This window comes from Ailuropoda melanoleuca, chromosome 6 (genome assembly GCF_002007445.2).
Source record: "Ailuropoda melanoleuca isolate Jingjing chromosome 6, ASM200744v2, whole genome shotgun sequence".
Classification (NCBI taxonomy): Eukaryota; Metazoa; Chordata; class Mammalia; order Carnivora; family Ursidae; genus Ailuropoda; species Ailuropoda melanoleuca.
Window position 1 is genome coordinate 41,246,528 of NC_048223.1, and position 22,925 is coordinate 41,269,452.

A 22,925-nucleotide genomic window follows, 5' to 3' on the forward strand; every position below is an offset into this window, starting at 1 on the left:
AAAAGTTTCTAATAATCCTTGCAATTTCAATGGTGCTGGTCGTGACCTCTCCCTTTTCAGTCATAATTTTAATAATCTCAGTCCTTTCTCTTTGTTTTTGGACAAGTTTTGCCAGTGGTCTATCAATTTTATGGATTCTCTCAAAGAACCAGCTTCTAGTCCTGTTGATCTGCTCTACTGTGGTTCTGGTCTCTAATTCATTGATTTCTGCTCTAATCTTGGTCAACTCCTTCCTTGTCAGTGGGTTAGGCCTGTCCCTCTGTTGCTGTTCCAGTTTCTTGAGGTGAGAATATAGAAACTGCATTTTAGATTTTTCTATTCTTTTGAGTGAGGCTTGGATGGCTATGTATTTCCCCCTTAGGACTGCCTTTGCAGTATCCCATAGGTTTTGGACCGTTGTGTATTCATTCTCGTTGGTCTCCATAAATTGTTTAATTTGTTTTTTGATTTCCTGGTTTATCGAGTCATTCTTGAGCAGGATGGTTCTTAGCCTCCAAGTGTTTGAGTTTCTTCCAGGTTTTTCCTTGTGGTTGAGTTCCAATTTCAGAGCGTTGTGGTCTGAGAATATGCAGGGGATAATTTCAATCTTTTGGTATTGGCTGAGACCTGTTTTGTGTCCCAGAGCATGATCTATTCTTGAGAATGTTCCATGGGCATTTGAATAGAATGAGTATTCTTTGGTTCTGGGGTGTAGTGTTCTATATATATCTATGAGGTCCAACTCGTCGAGTATGGCATTCAAAGCCTTTGATTCTTTGCTTAGTTTTTGCCAGGGTGTTCTGTCTATTTCTGATAGTGGGGTGTTGAGGTCCCCTACTATTACTGTGTTCTTATCTATATGTCTCTTTATTTTGGTTAAGAGTTGGCTTGTGTATCTTGCTGCTCCCCTGTTGGGGGCATATATATTAATAATTGTCATATCCACTTGTTGAATACTTCCTTTAAGAATAATATAGTGCCCTTCTATATCTCTAATTATAGTCTTTAGTTTAAAATCCAATCTGTCTGATATGAGAATTGCCACCCCAGCTTTCTTTTGAAGTCCATTGGCATGAAAGATGGTATTCCATCCCTTTACTTTCAGTCTGAATGTATCTTTAGGTTCAAAATGAGTCTCTTGTAGACAGCAAATGGATGGGTCATGTCTTTTTATCCAATCTGCAACCCTGTGGCGCTTAATGGGAGCATTTAGGCCATTTACATTGAGACTGATTATTGAGAGATATGATTTTAAAGATGTCATGTTGCCTGTAAAGTCTTTGTTTCTATAGATTGTGACTTTCTGTTCTGTATCACTCTTGGGGGCTTTTTACCTTTATAGAGCCCCCCTTAATATCTCCTGTAGGGCTGGTTTCGTGGTTACGAAATTGGTTAATGATTGGCGATTTTGGAACGTCTTTATTTCTCCATCAATTCTGAATGACAGCTTTGCTGGATAAAGGATCCTTGGCTGCATGTTTTTCTCTGAAAGAGCTTTAAAAATGCCCCCCCAAGCCTTTCTCTCATTCCAGGTCTCTGTAGACAGGTCTGACGTAATCCTGATACCTTTGCCTTGGTACGTGAGAAATTTCTTTGCCCTGGCCGCTTTCAATACTGTATCCTTGGATCTAATATTTGCGAATTGCACTATGACATGCCGTGGCGTAGGTTTGTCCTGGTTGAGCTTGGATGGGGTCCTCTCTGCCTCTTGGACACGAATGCTTGTTTCCCTTGCTAGATTAGGGAAGTTTTCAGCTACAATTTGTTCAAATATCTCTTCTAGACCTCTGTTTTTCTCCACCCCTTCAGGGNTTGTAGGGCTAGTTTCGTGGTTACGAAATTGGTCAGTGACTGGCGATTCTGGAACATCTTTATTTCTCCATCGATTCTGAATGACAGCCTTGCTGGATAAAGGATCCTTGGCTGCATGTTTTTCTCTGAAAGAGCTTTAAAAATGCCCCCCCACCAACCCTTTCTCTCATTCCAGGTCTGTGTAGACAGGTCTGATGTAATTCTGATACCTTTGACTTGGTACGTGAGAAATTTCTTTGCCCTGGCTGCTTTCAATACTGTATCCTTGGATCTAATATTTGCGAATTGCACTATGACGTGACGTGGCATAGGTTTGTCGTGGTTGAGCTTGGGAGGGGTTCTCTCTGCCTCTTGTACACGAAAGCTTGGTTCCTTTCCTAGATTAGGGAAGTTTTCAGCTACAATTTGTTCAAATATCTCTTCTAGACCTCTATTTTTCTCCACTCCCTCGGGGATGCCGATGATTCTGACACTGGAACGTTTCATAGAGTCAGTAATCTCCCATAACCTACATTCTTGAGATTGGATTTTTTTGATCCAAGTTTCTGTTCTAACTTTCTCTTCTACTAACCCATCCTCCAATTAGCCCATATGTTCTTCTGCCTCATTCACCCTGGCCGTCAGAGCCTCTAGTTTTGACTGCATTTGATTCATAGAATTTTTAATTTCTGCCAGATTCGCTCTCATTTTTGCCCTTAGAGATTCTATATTCTCATTAACATTTTTGTTAATACTTTTTTCAAGTCTATACATCATCTTGACGATTGTTACTCTGAATTCCATTTCTGATAATTTGGTTACATCCATATCCATTAGTTCTGTGGCAGAGGCCACAGACTCATTGTCTTTTCTTTGCTGGGGGGGATTTCTCCTTCTCGTCATTCTGATGAGGAGAGGTTGCAGGGTTCTCCAGAGCCCAAGTTATTGACTGGGACCCAGGCAGTGCGCACTTGTTTTATAGGGACCTTAGGGATGTGGGCTTCTTGAATTTTTCAGCCTGCCTTCTGGGGGAGGGGCCTGCTGTGCCGATACTCAGGCAACCCTGTTTGGGTAGGGTCTCCGTGTCCCCTGCGAGCAGGGATGGGGATGGGCACACTGTGAGCCGGTATTTCTAGGCTTTTGTTCTCTGGCGGCTTTCCCTGTCGGTTTGCTGTGCCTCTTCTGAGCGTCAAAGCAGCAGTGGCCGTATCTCAGCCTCTGTCACAGAACAGAGGGATCGTGGACCGTTCTCCACTGACGATCTGGCCACTTTAACTCTGTTACTGTTGGTGCTGCTCAACCCTGCAGCGTCCTGGGATGTGCACCCCACACCCGGTGTCCCAGCCCTCACTTCCAGGCCGGCGCGTCTCTGTCCTTTGTGTTTCTAACACCGCCAACCGCCCCCATGCACTCCCGGAGCTCCCGGTCTCAGTCTGGTTCCAGTGAGCGCACCAGAGTTCCATTTCAGTCTGGTGGCACGCGCTCCCGGCTCATGGTCTCAGTCTGCTCTCTCATGGGTGGCGTCCATGAGTCTGCCCACTCCCCCGTGCAGGTGGCTACCGCTTCCCTGCGCCCGAACACGGCGGCTCCCTCCCCCTTCCGTTTATCTTCCGATATCTGTGCGCGGTTTCACGGCTCCCCGCTTCATACCTCAATACTCAGCACTGGAGATGTTCATTTGTACAGATCCAGATGTATCTTCCTACGTCTCAGGCTGATTCTGTGGATGTTCAGGCTGGTCTGGTACCTATCCAGCTCGACTCAGGGGACCGGCTGAAGAAGGGGTCCCCTACTCCTCCACCATCTTAACTCCTCAGTCCCGATTTTAGCATTTTGTACTTAGTACCTTGAAAGTGAAGGAAACACTGAGACAAGTGGTAGAGGACATAAGTGTGGGTGGGAGAAGGTGTTCCTGATGAAAGGTCATGAGGTCAAAGATGTACAGTGGAAGGGTTTGGGAATGTTGGGCTTTTTTCCAAGGTTGAGCTGCCCTCCATAACCCAGTTGCCCCCCTCAGATGCCTAGACCAGTCCTCTCATTTCAGAGACAAGACGACTCAGGATCCAGAGGGGAAACTGCAGAATTTGTTCCCTTCTCAGTCACAGGTCTGAGGCCAGAATAAATTCTGAGGGGTCTTCTTGTTCAGCTCTACCTGTTCCTCCTGGTACGGCGACATCACCCTGTCCAAACCCATTTTCTTCATGCTACAGAACATTTTCTGGGGCTTCTATTTGCTGGGTCCAGTTTTGCCAATGCCATCTTGAGCTGCCCCAAATCTGGAAGTGCCTACTCCCAAGAAGCCTTTAGGTAACAGAAGGTGCCATCAACCCCCCTCCCACTCCCCAGCCCTGGAACTGCTCCCATTCTTCAGGTTAGGGAAGTGATAAGACCCTTCGTTAGGTTCATCTGCTTCACCTACAGTTCAATTTGTCCAACAACTCTAATGAAGTCTTTTCCATCTTCCTCCCTTCTGCTGATGAGAAAGCTGATCACGGAGGGGTTCATTCTCTTTCCTGAGGTCACACAGCATGGCAGTGGTGGAACCTGGCTGTGAATGAAGCTCACCCCCGACTCCAAAGCCCTTGCAAGTCATTTCTGTGCATTTCTGCCTCCACTTCCTGGTTAGTGTGACAAACTCCCAAGGCAGGGCAGTCTCAATGCAGGGTGACTGCAGGTCAGTTCCTCCCAGGCTGGTGGAGGCTTACAGGAGAGATGGCATTGAATTGATCTTTGAATGAAGAACTGAAGTCAACTGGGAAGGAAAGCAACAGGGCATTTATGGAGGAAGGAGCAGTGTGAATCAGGGGGAGCTCTTCTGTAGTTCTCAGCCTCTTGTTATTTATTCACAGCGCTAAGCCCTGACAGCGCACAAGGGTGAGAACTGTAGATGTTCTCGTGGCTCTCGCCCCGGATGAACCCCTAAGACTTGCCTCCTTTTCTTGGCCTTCACTGGCCACAAGGCTGGCACCCCTAAATATGTCACCCCAATCCCGCTCCTGTAGCTGTCTGGGCAGGACATGGAAGGGCATGCCCCCTGGAGCTCATTTGGCTCTGATTGGCTGTGAGACTCGTGCTTCCAGGCCAGCCACTGAGAGGGGACCATCAGTTCTCCCTTGCCTCTGATTGGCTGTGCTAAGCATGTGCTCAGATGCGCCCCTAGTTGCAATCTGAGAGCTGGGGCGGCGGTTAACCGCCCACCACCATCACGTTCCTTTTTAGGCTTGTTGGGTACTGACAGGTAACGGGGCTGAGGAGCCGCGGGCAGCCAGTCTCCAGGATGCGGGGCCAGCGATCCTGAATCATTTCCCCTCCCCAGTGAGTCTCTCTAACTGTAGCTGGGGGTGGGGCTGAGGGGTGGGGTCCGGGCTATTGGAGCCTCGGTCTTATCTGGCTTGGAAGGTTTACAGAGGGGGCTGGGAGGATTAAAATCAGTAATCCGCCATGGATCCCCTTTGCAGTAATTGGATTTGCCCTTTGATGAACACTTTGGCCCTTTTCTTCTTCCTCCTCTTCTTCTTCTCCTTCTCCTTCTCCTTCTCCTCCTCCTCCTCCTTCTTCTTCTTTTTTTAAAGATTTTATGTATTTATTTGTCAGAGAGAGAGAGAGCACGCGCAAGCGGGGGAGAGGCAGGCAGAGGCAGATGCAGGCTCCCCTCTGAGCAGGGAGCCCGATGGGGGCTCGATCCCAGGATCCTGGGATCATGACCTGAGCCCAAGGCAGATGTTTAACGGACTGAGCCACCCAGGCGTCCCATTTTGACCTTTTCTTAACTTCACATGATGCATTTGTTCATAATTAGAAAATAATGCATATTTGGTTCTTCAGATTTTAAGAAAAATTGTGTGTTACCCTATATAAGGTCCCTTGGGTGCAAAGAGAAAATTGGGGGGTGTCTCCTATCTTCACTTTGATTGGAAGGTAGAATTGTTAGGATTAAGCTCCATGAAGGAGCTGTAGCAGCATTCTTGGAAGAAAAGGAAAACTAACTTTTGAGGTAAAAGAAAACCATCAGGAACTCAAAAGATAAGGAAAACGGGAGTTGACCACCTCATAGAATGTTTCTAAGGGCCACCTGCGAGGTGGCAACCACCTGACAACCACTAACCTGTTCTTAGTCTCTGTCATTTTGTCATTTCGAGCATGTTATAAAAATGGAACCGTACAGTTTATAACCTTTTGAGACTGGCGTTTTTCATTTGGCATAATTACTTTGCAGACCAGCCAAATTCTTGCATGTATCAATACTTGTTTTCAGGAGAGGTTGGGGTTCTTTGTGGACCCATGGCCAAAGTGAAGTGATATGGGCTGACTCTTCTTAGCCAGATCTTAGGGGAAGAAAAGATAGCCCAGAGCGCAGGCATTGGGTATTAATCCAGACTCCATCACTTACCAGCTTTATAATGTTGGCATGGCTGCTAATCTGTGTGTATCTCCATCCCCTTATCAACATATGAAAGATGATGAAGCAACCTACCCCATCGAGTTATTGTGAGAATTGAAACAGACAGTAGATATATGCTCAGTAGAGTGTTTATGACGAAGTAAACATTCAGTCGTTCGTTTACTACGATTCTGTTTTTATCCATGTCATGCATTTCAATGTGAGAACAAGATAGATTAGATGATGGCTTTTCATGTTTGAAAAGGATACTGATGGCCAGAAATAACTTCAGCCTCTTAATTACCATTATTATGCTCTGACACAGTTAACTTTTTACAATCTTCAAACAAGATGTCCGTCCTCGGGGAGCCTGGGTGCCTCAGTTGGTTAAGCGTCTGTCTTCGGCTCAGGTTGTGATCTCCAGGTCCTGGGATTGAGCCCCACGTCGCGCTCCCTGTTCATCGAGGGAGTCTGTTTCTCTCTCTCCCTCTGCCCCTCCCCCTGCTTGAGCTCTCTCTGTCTTTCTCTCTCACAAATGAATAAACAAAATCTTCAAAAAAAAAAAGATGTCTGTCCTTTCTCCACTCCTTGCCTCTGGCCCCACAGTTTTCTTTACCTTGGGAAATAGCCTTTAGCTCATGCATTCTTCATCTGGCCAATATATCTAGCAAATATCAACTTTCTCAGAAGCCTTTGTTCATTCCAACAAACAGCTACTTTTCTACTGTAGAACAAAATTCTGTCCAACTCTATTTCAAATGCTGTATTATCATATCTTTATCTCCCCCATAGACCTATGATCGTTTACCCTGAGATAATTAATACTCATCTTTAAATCCCCATTGTCCAGCACACTGCCAATCATGTAGGAGATGCTCAGTATAAGTTGTTCCATCAGTGAATGAAAATTAATTCCTATGTAGAATTGGGCACACCTTGAATTTCTAGGAAAAGATTTATATTTGAAAGTATATGCACATTTTAAATTGCCAAATTGCCCTGTAGCAGTATCATAATTTCTTTGTGGCTCTGTGATATTCCATTAAGTCATTATAGTTTAATTATATAATATGATCACTTCGTAGAGCTTTATGGTGTGTTTTGTTTCATTACACACGTAAGCATTTTCATTTATTACTACATAATCTTCAGAAACATAATTTTTAAAAAAGATTTTATTTATTTATTTGACAAAGCGAGAAGCAGTGAGAGAGGAAACACAAGCAGGGGGAGTGGGAGAGGGAGAAACAGGCTCCCCGCTGAGTAGGGAGCCCAATGGGGGTCTCAATCCCAGAACGCTGGGATCATGACCTGAGCCGAAGGCAGACGCTTAACGACTGAGCCACCCAGGCGCCCCAGAAACATAATTTTTTAAAAAAGATTTTTTCTTTTTAAGTACTCTTTTACACGCAACATGGGGCTCGAACTTACAACACCGAGATCAAGAGTTGCATGCTTTACCAACAGAACCAGCCAGGTGCCTTAGAAACATAATTTTAATAACTAAATATAGTTGCTGTTCCTCAGTTTAAGTGTTTCACTATTTTTGGGATTTCATTTGTTTTCTCTGTTTTGGCATTCCACATAAAACTGCAGTGATCATCTGTACATAAAGTCATTTCTGTCTTTATGGGGCAGGGGAGGGGCAGAGGGAGAGGGAGAAGCAGGCTCCCTGATGAGCAGGGAGCCCGATGCAGGACTTGACCCCAGGACCCTGAAGGGGATTCTTAACTGACTGAGCCACCCAGGCGCCCCTCTTTTTTTTTTTTTAAGATTTATTTTAGAGAGAGAGCGGGGGGGGGGGGGAGGAGGGACAGAGGGAAATGAGAGAGAGTACCCTCAAGCAAGCTCCCTGCTGACCGCAGAGCCAGTCACAGGGCTCAATCTCCTGAGTCTGAGATCATGACCTGAGCGGAAATCAAGAGTCGGACGCTTAACCGTCTGAGCCACCCAGATGCCCCTGGATTGTTTTCGAAGAAAAGATAACTGGAAATTGAATTACTGGATCATTTTAGGACATTTGATACATAGTATTAGCATGATTTTATTACCATTTAAAATATGGTGATAATGATAGGCTAAAATGGTATCTCAGATCACTTTTTACATTTTCTGTTGGGATATAATATTGAAATTATGCCATCAGGATTTATTACCAGTTGCATCTCCTTTTCTGTGAGTTTTCTTTTTTCATTTTGCCCAATATTGAAGTCTTAGTGTTTTTCTTATACTTTTATATATGAACCACTTATATTGTAAAGATATGTGCTCAACATACAGTTTTGAGATTCTATATATATGATATTATTCTGTGTGCTGAATGTATAGTATTTAACAATCAAGCAAAATTTTTTGCACTCATTTAGCTAACATTCAAAAGTATGAGAAAACAAGTAAGAAAATAGAACATTTAGTATTTTAAGTATTAAGAAATGTGAAGAAGAAAAAGAAAAGCAGGGTGGAGATTAAGAGAACATATAAGGGGGTTGAAACTTTCATTAGGATAACACTGGGAAAGGAATTTTTTGGTAAAAACTTGAAGGGAGTGAGATAGCTTACTGCATATATTTGAAAGACAAGTATTTGCAGCAGGAAACACCAAACGCAAAAGACCTGACGTAGCAACATGCTTGGCATCTTTGAAGCAAAGGCAGACCGGAGAGAGGAAGGGGAGATAGTGGACAGTGAAGTTAGAGTATTAAGGGTCGATCATGTAGTCATAATAGGGGTGCTGACTTTTCTGTATATTTAACAGTTTCATTTAGCTATAATCCACATACTACTAAATTCACCTTTTTAAAATGTACAATTCTGTGGTTTCTTGTATATTCAAAGAGTTGTGCAATGATTATCAGAATTTTATTTATTTTTTAGTTTCAGGAGTAGAATTTAGTAATTCAACACTGACATACAGCACCCAGTACTTATCACTACAAGTGCACTCTTTAATACCCATCCCCCATTTAACCCATCCCCCACCCACCGCCCCTCCATTATTACAATTTTAGAAACATTTTCATCACCCCCAGAAGAAACCCCATAGTCATTAGCAGTCACTCACCATTCTCTCACTCTTTTCTGCCCCAACCCTCTGTAACCAACTTTCTGCCTTTTAGATTTGCCAATTCTGGACATATATAAATGGAATCATATCTGTTTTTACCATAATGTTTTAAAGGCTCATCCATAATATAACATGTACTAGTACTTTATTCCTCTTTATAGTTGAATAATATCCCATGCTGTGTATTTACTATATTTTAATCTATTCATCATTTAATGGGCATTTAGACTGTTTATCTCTTTTTGGCTATTATGTATAATGTTTCTATGAACCTTCATGTGCAAGTTTTTATATGGATATATGTTTTTATTTCTCTTGGATATATACCTAGGAATGGAATTGCTGGGTCACATGGTAACTCTTTTTAATTGAGGAATTGCCAAAATGTTTTCCAAAATGGCTGCACCATATTTCATTCCCACTGGTAATATACAAGGGTTCCAATTTCGTCAATCCTTGCCAACACTTCTTACTATTTGTTTTTTTGTTTATAACCATCCTAGGGGATGTGAAGTTGTAAATCATTGGAGTTTTGGTTACATTTCCCTAAGGGCTAATGATGTTGAACATCTTTTCATGTGCTTATTAGCTGTTTGTATCTCTTCTTTGGAGAAATGTGTATTAGCTCCTTTCTCCATACTATATTTGGTTATTTGTCTTCTTACTGAGTCATAAGCATTTTTATATATTCTCGATACAAGTCCCATATCAGATATATGAATTACAAATATTTTTCCCCATTCTGTGGCTTCCTTTTTTTTACTTTTGTGGTGGTATCTATTCTTAAAAATTTTTATTTATTTAAGTAATCTCTACACCCAATGTGAGGCTTGAACTCATGACACCAAGAATAAGAGTCACACGCTACACCAAGTAAGTCAGCCGGGCGTCTCTCACTATATACTTTTTAGAGAGAGAAGTTAAAATTATTTAACTTAGTAGTATTACAAAAATACTGGACACTTCGAAAGAATGTTGGAGCCCTTTAGGGATCCTCGTACCACACTTTGGGAATCACTATACTGTTAGTTAGTTTCAGAAGTAGAATTTAGTGATTCATCAGTTGCATATATCAGCCAGTGCTCATTACGTCAAGTGCCCTCATTTATTTTTAGAGACAGAGAGAACACATGCATGCACACACACAAGAAGGGGTGCGAGTGGCAGAGGGCGACAGAGAGAGAATCTTAAGCAGGCTCCACGCCCAACACAGCGCCGGACACGGGGTTCAGTCTCACAATTGTGAGATTGTGACCTGAGCTGAAATCGAGTAGGATGCTTAACTGACTGAGCCCCCTGGGCGTCCCAACTTTCAGTTTATTTTAGATGAGTACATTATATCTGCTTTTAACTTTTTAATTCTGATCTCTGTGATGACAAGGCTATACATTCATATAATCAATCAGGCTACGGCCCTTAAAATAACTGCCAAAATGAAGCATTACATTTTAGCTTGGGGGCAAAATCAGTAATAAAGATCTGCCATATGATGTAACAGCTGGGGTAATATCTTTATCATGAAACTAATCATGGGAATTTTGCTAGCTTTTAGGTTATAGTAAGATTTTCTCCCCAAATATTCCAAGCTCTGTCATGATAAACTATGAGTGCTAAACCATAAGGTGTGTGGGAATGATATTGTCAGTGATCATATGTAAGAATTCTGAAACAGCTCTCAATTTCATGAGAAGGAATATATTTTCATATGTAAATTTTCCACACATCTAAGAATGATAATATTTGGATCCTCCAAATTCATTTTGAACTTCTGAATCTAAGTGTTAGATATAAATTAAGATTGAACTAAAAACTGCTTACATTACCTCATAGCACACAACCCATGAGAGGTCCTAGTATGCAGATGAGGATGTGACAGTGAGTTTGGAGTTCACAGTCAACTCTGGAGGCAATTGAAGTGCCTAACAGGAGCTCTTAGAGAAGCTGAAAGAAGCTAAAGCATTTTAAAACATACTAAATGGGTGAGTTTTAATAGTATAATTCTAATCTGGTTATCTCCTGGTTTGCAAAACTTAGTTGATTAGCAGATTTGCCCATGAATAAATGATGTTACACTTGAAGTGGAAAATGCATTTCTTTGCTTCATGATTCTATTTTTATTTATTTTTTAATTCTTTTGGGGAGGAAGAGAGGGAGGGGGAGAGGGAGAGAGAGAATCCCAAGCAGGCTCCACACCCAGTGCTTAGCCTGACTCTCACAACCCTGAGATCATGACCTGAGCCAAAATCAAGAGTTTTGTCACTTAATCAACTGAGCCACCCAGGTGCCCCTGTTTCATGATTCTAAAATCAGTTTTGTATGTTAAAATATGCTTAACGTAGTTTGACACTTTTGACCAAATCGGTTCTACTTCTCAATTACATGCAGGAGTGATCCTTTCCCAGCACTCAGTAACCAATTACAACACTTCCTCATTTTCTCCTTAAATAAACCAAGATATTCAGATACATCTTAGAACTGCTAACACCATCCGCTTGTCTCATAAAGTGAAATGAGCCCAGTTTCAAAAATGTATGAAGGAGCAGGGTTTTTATGATCAAGGCGTACTGTTGTACCATGGATATCTCTTATTATGCTTATTATTAGTTCAGGCCATTGTGTATGTGTGAGTGCTGCTCATGTAATAATTTTTGTACCCAAAAGTATATGTATACGGGCACGCACACATATAAGCTAACACCCCCCCACACACATGTGTTTGCTTGATAATTTCTTCACTATCATTTTGTGTTATTATATAAAGTTTAAATATTTTCAGAAAAGAGCAAAAGTTAATACTTTCTACATTAAAATTTTTAAGGATTTTATTTATTTATTTATTTAAAGATTTTATTTGTTTGTCAGAGAGAGAGAGAGCACAACAGGGGGAGCAGCAGGCAGAGGGAGCAGCAGGCAGAGGGAGAAGGAGGCTCCCTGCTGAGCAAGGAGCCCGATGCGGGACTCAATCCCTGGACCCCGGAATCATAACCTGAGCTAAAGGCAGATGCTTAACCTACTGAGCCACCCAGGTGTCCCAAAGATTTTATTTTTTTTAAGTAATCTTTACATCCAACATGGGGCTTGAATTTAAAATCCCAAGATCGCGGGGCGCCTGGGTGGCACAGCGGTTAAGCGTCTGCCTTCGGCTCAGGGCGTGATCCCGGCATTATGGGATCGAGCCCCACATCAGGCTCCTCTGCTATGAGCCTGCTTCTTCCTCTCCCACTCCCCCTGCTTGTGTTCCCTCTCTCGCTGGCTGTCTCTATCTCTGTCAAATAAATAAAATCTTTAAAAAAAATAAAAAAATTTAAAAAAATAAAAAAAATAAAATCCCAAGATCAAGAGTCATGTGCTCGACCAACTGAGCCAGCCAGGCACCCCTCTACATTCTGTTTTAAAGTACCTTTTGATAACATATGAAAAGTGTTTTTTGATTAAAAATGCATTTTGTTTTATATTAGGTATCACTTCTTGGAATGTTCTCAGATATTATGGCACGAGGGAACCACGGTGACCATGTGGATGTAAGGTGAATGCTCAGCCATCCCTATTACATCTCCCTCTACACACTGACTTCTGGCACTCACGGAAGCTTCATACATCCCAACCCTGAGCCCTGTGGGGCTAACGTTGAGCACATTCTGGGACTGAGTGTTTCTGTGGGAGTGGCAGGGCAGTGGCAAGGCTGGAGGAGGCTGGCGGAGAGTGAGGAAAGGGGTCTGTATTCCTTAGGGATGGGGGAGACAGTGTTTGACACCTGGGGCAGTGAGGAGGGAGTAACCCTAAAGGAATATGGCCCAGGGTTTCTCCCACTGCTTCCCCACAGTCTCATTTTCCTCTGTTGCAAGCCTGGGTTTTGCACTCCGAGGCCCCATTATTTGGGTCATTATGGTGCCAATTTTCTGACATCTTGTTTTGGTTTTGTTTTTCCTTTTCCCCTAGACCAAAAAAAGATGGTGGCGACAGAGCATGGTGCCCCTCAGCAGCCTGCTTTCCAGTCTCCACAGCCGCCTCCTGCCTCCCCAAGTCCCCCCTCAGGATTCTCAGGGCTGCAGGAATGATTTTTTCCCCCACTTCCTTCCTCGTGGTGACTCATCCTGTCAGCTTCTCCAAGGCCATGGGGACTGTGTCTCTGTAGTAGCAATTCCTGTGATGCTCTTTATCCCTCTGTCAGATGTAAAATGGCAGTATTAAAATTGCTTGTACTGAATGTACTGCCATTTCCAACCTATTTGCATGGTGAGATAAAAACATACTCTTTAAATATACAAATCTGTGTTTGTGTGTTTTGTGCCTCCAACTCTGTGTAGCAAGGAAGGGACAGAACCTTGGATTAAGGAGTGAAGACGCTCAGCCAGGGCTGGCAGACTTAAAGGTAGAAAGGTTGGAGGGAATTGGTTACTGCAGACAGAATTTGGCGGATTGTGTGTGTGTGTGTGTGTGTGTGTGTGTGTGTGTTTGTGCGCGGCAGTCCCTGGGGAGGAGAATGGGAGCGTGCAGAGAACACGTCCTGCAGAATTGTAACCCTCGTTTGGTATCTAGCTCTATGGAAGGGACCGTTCTTCTTTGGACTCTAGTCACTGTTCCATGGAAACTCGGCTGTGCATCGACAGCCTCCCATTGTGTTTTTAATAGTGGTTCCCAGGGTCGAACACCTGCAGTTTTGCCAATAGGGCTGCAGTCTGGGGAGTAGGCTGGGGCTTCCTAATAATGTACAAAGCCTATCTCTAGAACAAAGTCATTGAAATCGGTCTCCATAATGGAATGATTGAACAAGTAAACTCAAAAATCGAATGGTTACATATATGTTTCTCTTGATTAGGTACAGCAAAGGTTAAGAGGCAGGAGTGTTTCCCCAGCCCTGCTCTAGTCTTTGGCACTCTTTATTGGGGGACTTTGAGAAAAGGGCCGAGCGATGTTCTTAGATCAACCATACATCCTCATCCAGACTCTCTCAAGTTGTTCATCACCCACGGGTTAAGATAGAAGCAGGGGCGATGGGATGAGGAGCCCTACTGCTGGGGTGGATGCTGGGAACAGCAGCTGGTGTTTCCCCTCTCCTACTGGTCTCAGTGTTGAGCCATGATTGACGGCATTGCTCACTCCACCGACGCAATCCCCTGGAGGCTCGTCCCCATGGCACCTGCTTGGGCCTGATAAGCTGCAAGTCTCATGCCCCTCCATGTGCCATTCAGACAGGGCCCTTGTGAGCTGAGACTGGAGAGAAAGAAGCCTTTCAGCAGTTACCCACAGGCCAACACATTTTCTCTTCCTCCTTACTAGGCAGCTACTGGGTTTTGTGTTGGGGTCGGGGCAGGGAAAGTTGGGGTTCCAAGGCTCGGAGGTCAGTGGGAAGACCAGGCCTCATTCTCCTCAGAGTACCAGGGAGCACACTGTGGTTTGGGGTCTTGGGTGACTGAGGTTTACCGCCACCACACCCCCAAATCTGCTTCATGGGATAAAAACACCCCTGGCGGATGCCCTGGGCAGTTTCTTCTCCTCAGTGAGTCTCTGTCCAACTGTGACATGGGTACAGACTAGGTGGGGATAAGGCTGTTAGGGTCTGGGTCTCTTCTAGCATCAAAGGGCTGCGCTCGGGAGGACTAAGATGTGTCATTAACCATCCTTTTGAATTAGATTTGCTCTTTGATGAACACTGACCACCTCCTGACTTCACACTGAAACAGTTGATCTTAAACAAAGATTAAAACTGCATGTTTTATTCTTCAGGTTTTGAAGTAAGGTACTTGTGTATTATATATAGTTCCTTGCATGCAAAGAGGAAATTCGCTGGTGTCTCCTATCCTCACCTGATTTGTCAGGGTTAAATCCAGACAAAGGGTGCTGCAGGCTGGCTAAGCTAACCCTAGTGTGCTTGGAGGAAGAGGAAGACTGGCCTTTGGGGCAAAAGAAAAACTTCAGGAGCTCAAAAGAAAACAAGGATGTGGAAGTTGACTATCCCATGGGGCATTTCATCTGCGTTACTGCGCTCAGAGTTGGACCTACCATTCAATTTGGAAGAAGATGTAATGAGAGTATGGTTTTTCTTCCTTTTTTTTTTACATTTATTTATTTGAGAGAGAGCAAGAATGTGAGAGAAAGCATGAGCAGGGGCAGAGGCAGAGGGAGAGGGAGAAGCAGACTCCCTGCTGAGCAGGGAGCCCGATGCTGATGTGGGGCTCAATGTGGGGCTCAATGCGGGGCTTGATGCCAGGACCCTGAGATCATGGCCTCAGCCGAAGACAGACGCTTAACTGACTGAGCCACCCAGGTGTCCCAAGATTATGGTTTTTCTTATTTCAAATAACACTGATGCCAGTGATGACTTCAGCCTATGTCTGAGTTCAATTACCATTAATATCAACTGCAATCTACCGCACTGAATATTACCACCCACAAACAGGCTGCTGGATTTTCTCCATTCCTTCCCTTCTCTGACCCCACCATTTCCTTTGCCTTGCCAGTCAGTACAAGCTTTCATCTGGCAAATATAGTTGCTAAATATTAGCTATTGTCAGGAGCCTTTGTTCCTTCCAACAAACACAGCCTATTCTGTGTTCTATCGTAGAATTGTGCTAAAATCTCACTTCTTCATTACTACACTTGATAGAGCTAGCAATTTTACTGTGTAATTCCGCTCAAATTTGTTTTGACATTGCACTCTCTATTATAACTATCTCTTCACATCTTTGTCTCCTCCACCGGACTGCAAACTGGTGCCCTGAAGCATGGACATTTCATCTTGAAATCTCCGTTGCTTGCTATATAGATGTTCAGGAAATCTTGTTGAATCACTGAATGAATGTTCACTTAGGAGAACTGGCCATAGCTTAAATTCCTAGGAAGAGATCTCTTGGTCAAAGAATATGAATGGTTTAAATCTGAAACATATACTGCCAAATTGTCCTGCTGAAAGGTTTTTCCCACTTATATCCCCAAACAGAACTTTCTGTGGCTACATAACGTCCCAACGAGTTGCTTTAGCTCAGGTCACGTTGTTGTGATAATAGTTACGACGTGCTTTGTTACATTTGATATGTAACCATTTTCATTTATCACTACATTGTCTTCCTAAACAATTTTCATGCCTGTATAAATGGTTCATAGAGTGTTCCGCAGTTTACTTAGCTTTTCCCATATTGTGGAATTGGATTTATTATCATTCTTTCAATATTACACATAAAGGAAGCAGTGATCACCTTTAGACATAAATGTTTTTGTGCTGTTTTTTTAGGGAAAACAAATGTTACCAGGTCATTTCATGACTCTCCATACATATCATCTGTGTAATTTGATTACCTCTTAAAGTGTTTGTGAATAGGATGGGATAAAATGGTATCTCAGAATAATTTTAGCTTTTTTTTCCTTTTTAGGAAGACTGAACATTATTTCATTATCATTTATTACTAATTGTTTTTTCTATTTGGTGAACTGGAATTTTTGTACCTTTTGCCCATTACTGAAGTCTTAAGTGCCTTTTAATTTCATATAAAGTAATTCATGTAAGATATTCATTCAGCAAATAATTTTGTGCATTTCCCATGTGTATAACATTGTAATAGGTGCTAGAGATATACTAGTTAACAAAGAAACAAAAATCCTGCATTCATGGAATTTAAATTCTAATGTGTGAGAGAAGAAATAGAATATTCAGTCTTTTATTTATTTATTTTTAAAGATTTTATTTGAGGTAGAAAGAGCAAGAGAGAGTGAGCATGCGAGTGGGGGATCGGGGCAAAGGGGCAGAGGGAGAGAGATAAGCAGCCTCCCCCCTGAGCAAGGAACCCAATGTGGGGCTCAATCCCAGGACCCTGGGGTCATGACCTGAGCGGAAGGCAGATGCTTAACCGACTGAGCCACCCAGCCCCCAATATTCAGTCTTTTAAGTAGTGATAAGTACTTTTGAATTGAGACACTTTCATTTTTTATATTTTTTCTTCTATTTAAAAAGTTATATTCTATTCTTTTAGAGTTTTCCCTTAAAATTTAAACTACAAAGTTAATAAAGTTTTAATATAGGACTTTAAAAAATGTGGGACACTTTAGTTCTGACCATTCTTCTGTTTATTTATTATTTTCAAACAAATGTTCTCACATATTTATTACTGAACCAACATACTAGTGCAGAAGACTAGTAACAGAGAAAAGTCATTTCCCCAATAAAACATGCCCGTTGTTCAGGTAAGTAGTGATGTTTACAGAGTGACAGGATGTGAGCACGTGACCTTCATGCCACGTAAACACGTGTGCCGTCTCACGTGCGACGCCTTACAGACCCAGCTTGGTTCTTTTCCAGTGCCTCCTCTTGGAGTTATACCCGATTTATTTATTTATTTTTATTTTTTTATTTTTTAAGATTTTATTTATTTATTTGACAGAGATAGAGACAGCCAGCGAGAGGGGGAACACAAGGGGAGTGGGAGAGGAAGAAGCAGGCTCATAGCGGAGGAGCCTGATGTGGGGCTCAATCCCATAACGCTGGGATCACGCCCTGAGCCGAAGGCAGACGCTTAACCGCTGTGCCACCCAGGCGCCCCTATACCCGATTTTTTTAAATCAATTTTCATCCGAATCCACTGGGGAGTGGGACAATTTTGGTCTTATTTCTTGGCCAGGAATCCCTTGATCCCGAAGGTCTTGCGAGAGGACATGGTGAGGAGCAAGCTGACTGCACACACCTCGACGGCAGAGTGAAGGAGAGAGCTCCTGGGGGGTTGCACTTTATTTTCAAACAATATTTTAATTCTACCTCATATTTACTTACCTTCCAAATTATACAATTTATTCTTGTTTTATTCGGTTAGGTTTTTTTTTTTTTTTGAGATTTTGTTTTTAAAATTTATTTGAGAGAGAGAAAGCGTGAGCAGGAGAGAGGCAGAGGGAGAAATAGACTCTCTGCTGAGCAGGGAGCCCGACATGGAGTTAAATCCCAGGACCTGGGATCATGACCTGAGCGGAAGGCAGAGGCTTAACCAACTGAGCCACCCAGGGGCCCGTATTCCGTTAGTTTTGCTACAGAAATAAATGTTTACTAATATTTTGCTCCATTGTTGCATCTCGCACCTTCCAGGATCATTCATGATTTTCATTATGAAAACTTGATGTTTTAGAAATAAAATTCAAAACCTTTTCTCTGTGCAGTAGATAAAAAATGCATTAACTGAGAAGCCTTAAGATGACATAGAGACGCTGAGGTCCAATGGATATGAATTTTTTTCTTTGCGGTGCTCTTCCTTAGTGCTCTGATAGATTTAGTAAAGAGAAAGGGTAAAAGAAAGACTGATCTTTAAACTTTTTTTTTTTTTTAAGATTTTGTTTATTTGAGAGAGAGAGAGCACAAGCTGAGGGGAGAGGTAGAGGGAGAGGGAGAAGCAGATGCCCCCTCCCCCCAGCAGGGAGCCCAACAGGGGGCTCCATGCGGGGCTCCATCCCAGGACCCTGGGATCATGACCTGAACCAAAGGCAGACATTTAATCGCCGCCCAGGTGCCCCTTTAACCTTTTCTTCTTCATCGTTTTACAAAACATTTAAGTAATCTCTACACCCAATGTGGGACTCGAATTCAAGACCCTGAGATCAAGAGTTGCGTGCCCCTCCCACCGAGCCAGCCAGGGGCCCCGATGTCTTCAACCTTTAAAAGAAAAAAATGAGCTTCATTAAACTCTAGCCATGATCCCTTATGTAGGTAATCTCTGCAATTTTATAGTAACTCCAGTTGGTAGAATATTTAAGTCTGTTTTTATTTAATAAAATGACCAAATGGCTAGTATCGAAGCTATTTAGGGTTCTTAGTAAGAATGACAAAAGGCTTACAGCCCTTCTGCACACTACAGTGTGAGGTTGTCTCAAGGAAAAGTTGGATACTTGTTTGAGTTGCGAGCTTAAGTAGCACTTGTTTCATAGAATTCTTTTATATATATTAAAGTATATTTTCTGGAAAGAAATGCTGTCTCTGAGCTTTGAAGGCAAAATTTTAAATTTATCATGAAATAACGTTCTTAAATCAGGCCAGTGTAAACTGGGAAACGCTACTGTGCCTGCTGCCATCCGGTGGCAATTTTCCCTAAAATAGCAATTTTCAAAGAGTGGTCTTTGGACCCCTGGGGCTGAGAGACAGGAGGTCCCTGTGACCCTTTCCAGGGGATCCCTGATATCAAAATTACACTCATAATAATACCATAACTTTATCTTTTTCCCTCTGTTAATATTTGCATTGATGGTGCAAGAGGAGGGGGATAAAGCCGCTGGCACATTTAGGCACATTGTGGCAGTACCACAAAACTGTACTAAAAGAGACCACCCTGTCCTCTACCATGTGGTCCCAGTGCCAGTTTTACTTAAGCATATCCTTGAGGACGCAGGAAAAACGGATTCTGTTATCTCTACCCTCGAATTTACATGGAATTCCATCTTACCTGGAAGAATGACTTTCAATGTGTAACTATCCAAGTAAGTATTTTGTAGACATTTTATTGAGAATGAATGAGGTGAGCCTGTCATTTCAAGTAAAACAGCTGACAGTATTTGATGCTAATAATAAAGTTTGAGCTTTCAAGTGAAAATTGTAATCTTGGAAAACTCATATCCACTACTGTGAAATGACAGTTTCTCAATAATTAGAGTCTTCTGATGAGATCAGTGGTGATATTACTGAATGTGATTTGGTAACTAGAATAATGGCCCCTAAAGATGTTTATATCTTAAGCTCCACAACCTATGAATGTATTACTTTACACTCAAAAGATATTCTGTACATTTGATTTAAGAGAGGGAGATTATCCTGGATTATCTGGGTGGGCTCAGTGTAATCACAAAGGTCATTATAAAAAGGGTCAGAGAGGTGAGAAAATGATATACTGCTTGGTTTGGAGATGAAGACACCAGGAGATGATCAGCAAATGTCGTGGGCTCCAGAAGCTGGCCAAGGCAAGGAACAGATTCTGTCCCGGAACCTCTAGAAGGAACCGGCCCTACTAACCCCCAGTAGAAAATGAATTCTGATCTCTGCCAGACTGCCAGAATTGTAATAAATTCGTGTTGGTTAAGCCACTTAGTTTGTGATAATTTGTTACAGCAGCAACAGAAAACTAATACAGTGATATTTTGATATTGCGTAATTAAAGTGGACGATTTCACATTTTCTTAATTTTCATAATTCAGTTTAGACTGAATCTTGACCGAATTGATCCCATTTCTCAATCATATGCAAGAGGGGGCATTTATCAGCATTCAGTCATTCATAACATCTCTCCTTATTTTCCACTTTTAATAAGCCAAAAGAGTCAAAGAAATACTATCTCGAAATTGTTAACAGTGCGTGCATGCCTCATAAAGGAAAATGAGCCCAGATCCTAAAAAGATGAGGGGTGAGGAGTTTTGTGATTGGGGTGGACTGTTGGATCAAGGATACATTTTATTACATGAGCTTATCACATCAGCTTCTCGTGTAGGTGTAAATACTGCTCACATAAGTAGTCTTTGCACTCGTGTGTGTGTACACAGGTACACATACACATGCACACACACACACTATATATACTATTATATAAAGCTGTAAATATTTTCAGAAAATGAAACAAGTCATTTTGTTCTAAATTAAACTACCATTTTTCAGTACCATTAGAATTATATGAAAAAAGTTTTATGATTAAAATAAATGTAATTTCATATGCAGTGTTACTTATCTTGGAATGTTCTCAGATATTATGGCACGAGGGAACCACGGTGACCATGTGGATGTAAGGTGAATGCTCAGCCATCCCTATTACATCTCCCTCTCCACACTGACTTCTGGCACTCACGGAAGCTTCGTACATCCCAGCCCTGAGCCCTGTGGGGCTAACATTGAGCACATTCTGGGACTGAGTGTTGCTGTGGGAGTGACAGGGCAGTGGCAGGGCTGGAGGAGGCTGGCGGAGAGTGAGGAAAGGGGTCTGTATTCCTTAGGGATGGGAGAGACAGTGTTTGACACCTGGGGCAGTGAGGAGGGAGTAACCCTAAAGGAATATGGCCCAGGGTTTCTCCCACTGCTTCCCCACAGTCTCATTTTCCTCTGTTGCAAGTCTGGGTTTTGCACTCCGAGGCCCCATTATTTGGGTCATTATGGTGCCATTATTTTCTGACATCTTGTTTTGGTTTTGTTTTTCCTTTTCCCCTAGACCAAAAAAAGATGGTGGCGACAGAGCATGGTGCCCCTCAGCAGCCTGTTTTCCAGTCTCCACAGCCGCCTCCTGCCTCCCCAGGTCCCCCCTCTGGATTCTCAGGGCTGCAGGAATGATTTTTCCCCCACTTCCTTCCTCGTGGTGACTCATCCTGTCAGCTTCTCCAAGGCCATGGTGACTGTGTCTCTTACTCTCTTTCACTTACCATCCCCCTCACATGTAAAATGAGACATTAACATCGTTTATACGTTAAAAATATATGACCCTGTGTTTATATATTTTGTGTCTCCAATTGTGTATAACAAAGAAAGGATAGAACATTGAGTGCAGGAGGAGAAACCTCAGTCAGGACTGACTGAGGGGTAGAAGCAGGGAATTGGTTATCCAGAGACAGGATTTGGTGGCTTGTGTGTGGACTGGTTGGGTGGGATGGGAGGTGGTACAGAGCATATGCCCTGAAGAACTGTGTTTTTTAAAAATTTTTAAATTAAAAAAATTTTTTTGAGAGGGGTGGAGGAGGAGAGGAAGAGAGAGAATCTTAAGCAGACTCCACACCCAGGGCAAAGCCCGATGTGGGATTTGATGTGGGGCTTGATCCCACAACCCTAAGATCATGATCTGAGCCCAAACCAAGAGTTGGACACTCAACTGACTGAGGCTGCCAGGCGCCCCTGCCCTGAAGAATTATAATCTTGGGTGATGAAGTATCTCTTGGGGGAATTTGGAGGAGACAACTCTCCTCCGGGTTTTAACCCATTAGCAGTCTCTCTTGTTATATTGTTATGTTATTGTTATTGTTAATGTCTTGGAGGGGAGGGTGGCTGATTTCACATATGGGGTTTCACACACAAGGCTTCTGGGGGAGTAGGACATTATTTGGAGATTTTTTGAATAATAATAAAGAACATATTCAGTCTGTCTCTGGAACAGTCACTGAAGTTCATTTTTGGATACTTTATTCCCTTTCTATTTTTCTATCCCTGTACCAGTACCACCAATACCCAATAAAGTTATTTTTTCTGTTGTTGAGTTGTTGGAATTCTTCATATGTTTTGGATATTAACTCCTTATCAGATATATAACTTGCAGATAGCTTCTCCCATTCTGTAGATTGCCTTCTAACTCTGTTGATTGTGTCCCTTGATGCACAGAAGGTTTAAATTTTGGTATAGCTCTTTAACTTATTTTTATTTTTGTTACCTGTGTCTCTGGTGTCATCTTCAAGAAACCACTGGTAAATCCATCATCATGAAGACTTGCCACTATGTTTTCCTCCATGAATTTTATAGTTTTAGCTTTTATATTTAGGTCTTTGACCTATTTTGAGTTAGTTTTTGTACATGGTGAAGCTAAGGACCCAGCTTCATTCTTCTGCATGAGGATATCCAGTTTTCCAGAACCATTTGTTGAAAGACTTGTCATTTCCTTATTGAATGATCTTGGCTCCCTTTTTGAAAATAATTTGACCATATATGTGAAGATTTATTTCTGGGCTCTCTATTCTAGTTCATTGGTCTATGTCTGTCTTTATGCCAGTATCACACTGTTTTGA

The 22,925-nt window shown here is 42.4% G+C and overlaps 1 long non-coding RNA gene and 1 pseudogene across 1 annotated transcript; one reads left to right on the forward strand and one right to left on the reverse strand.

Moving 5' to 3' along the window:
* Positions 1-4,961: 4,961 nt before the first annotated feature.
* Positions 4,962-13,374, forward strand: LOC109489581. The gene is made up of 4 exons (XR_002142617.2): positions 4,962-5,085; positions 11,046-11,194; positions 12,674-12,741; positions 13,155-13,374. It is a non-coding gene; the product is annotated as an uncharacterized LOC109489581 (long non-coding RNA).
* Positions 13,375-17,480: 4,106 nt separating this feature from the next.
* LOC109489580 lies at positions 17,481-17,863 on the reverse strand (annotated as a pseudogene).
* Positions 17,864-22,925: the final 5,062 nt, after the last annotated feature.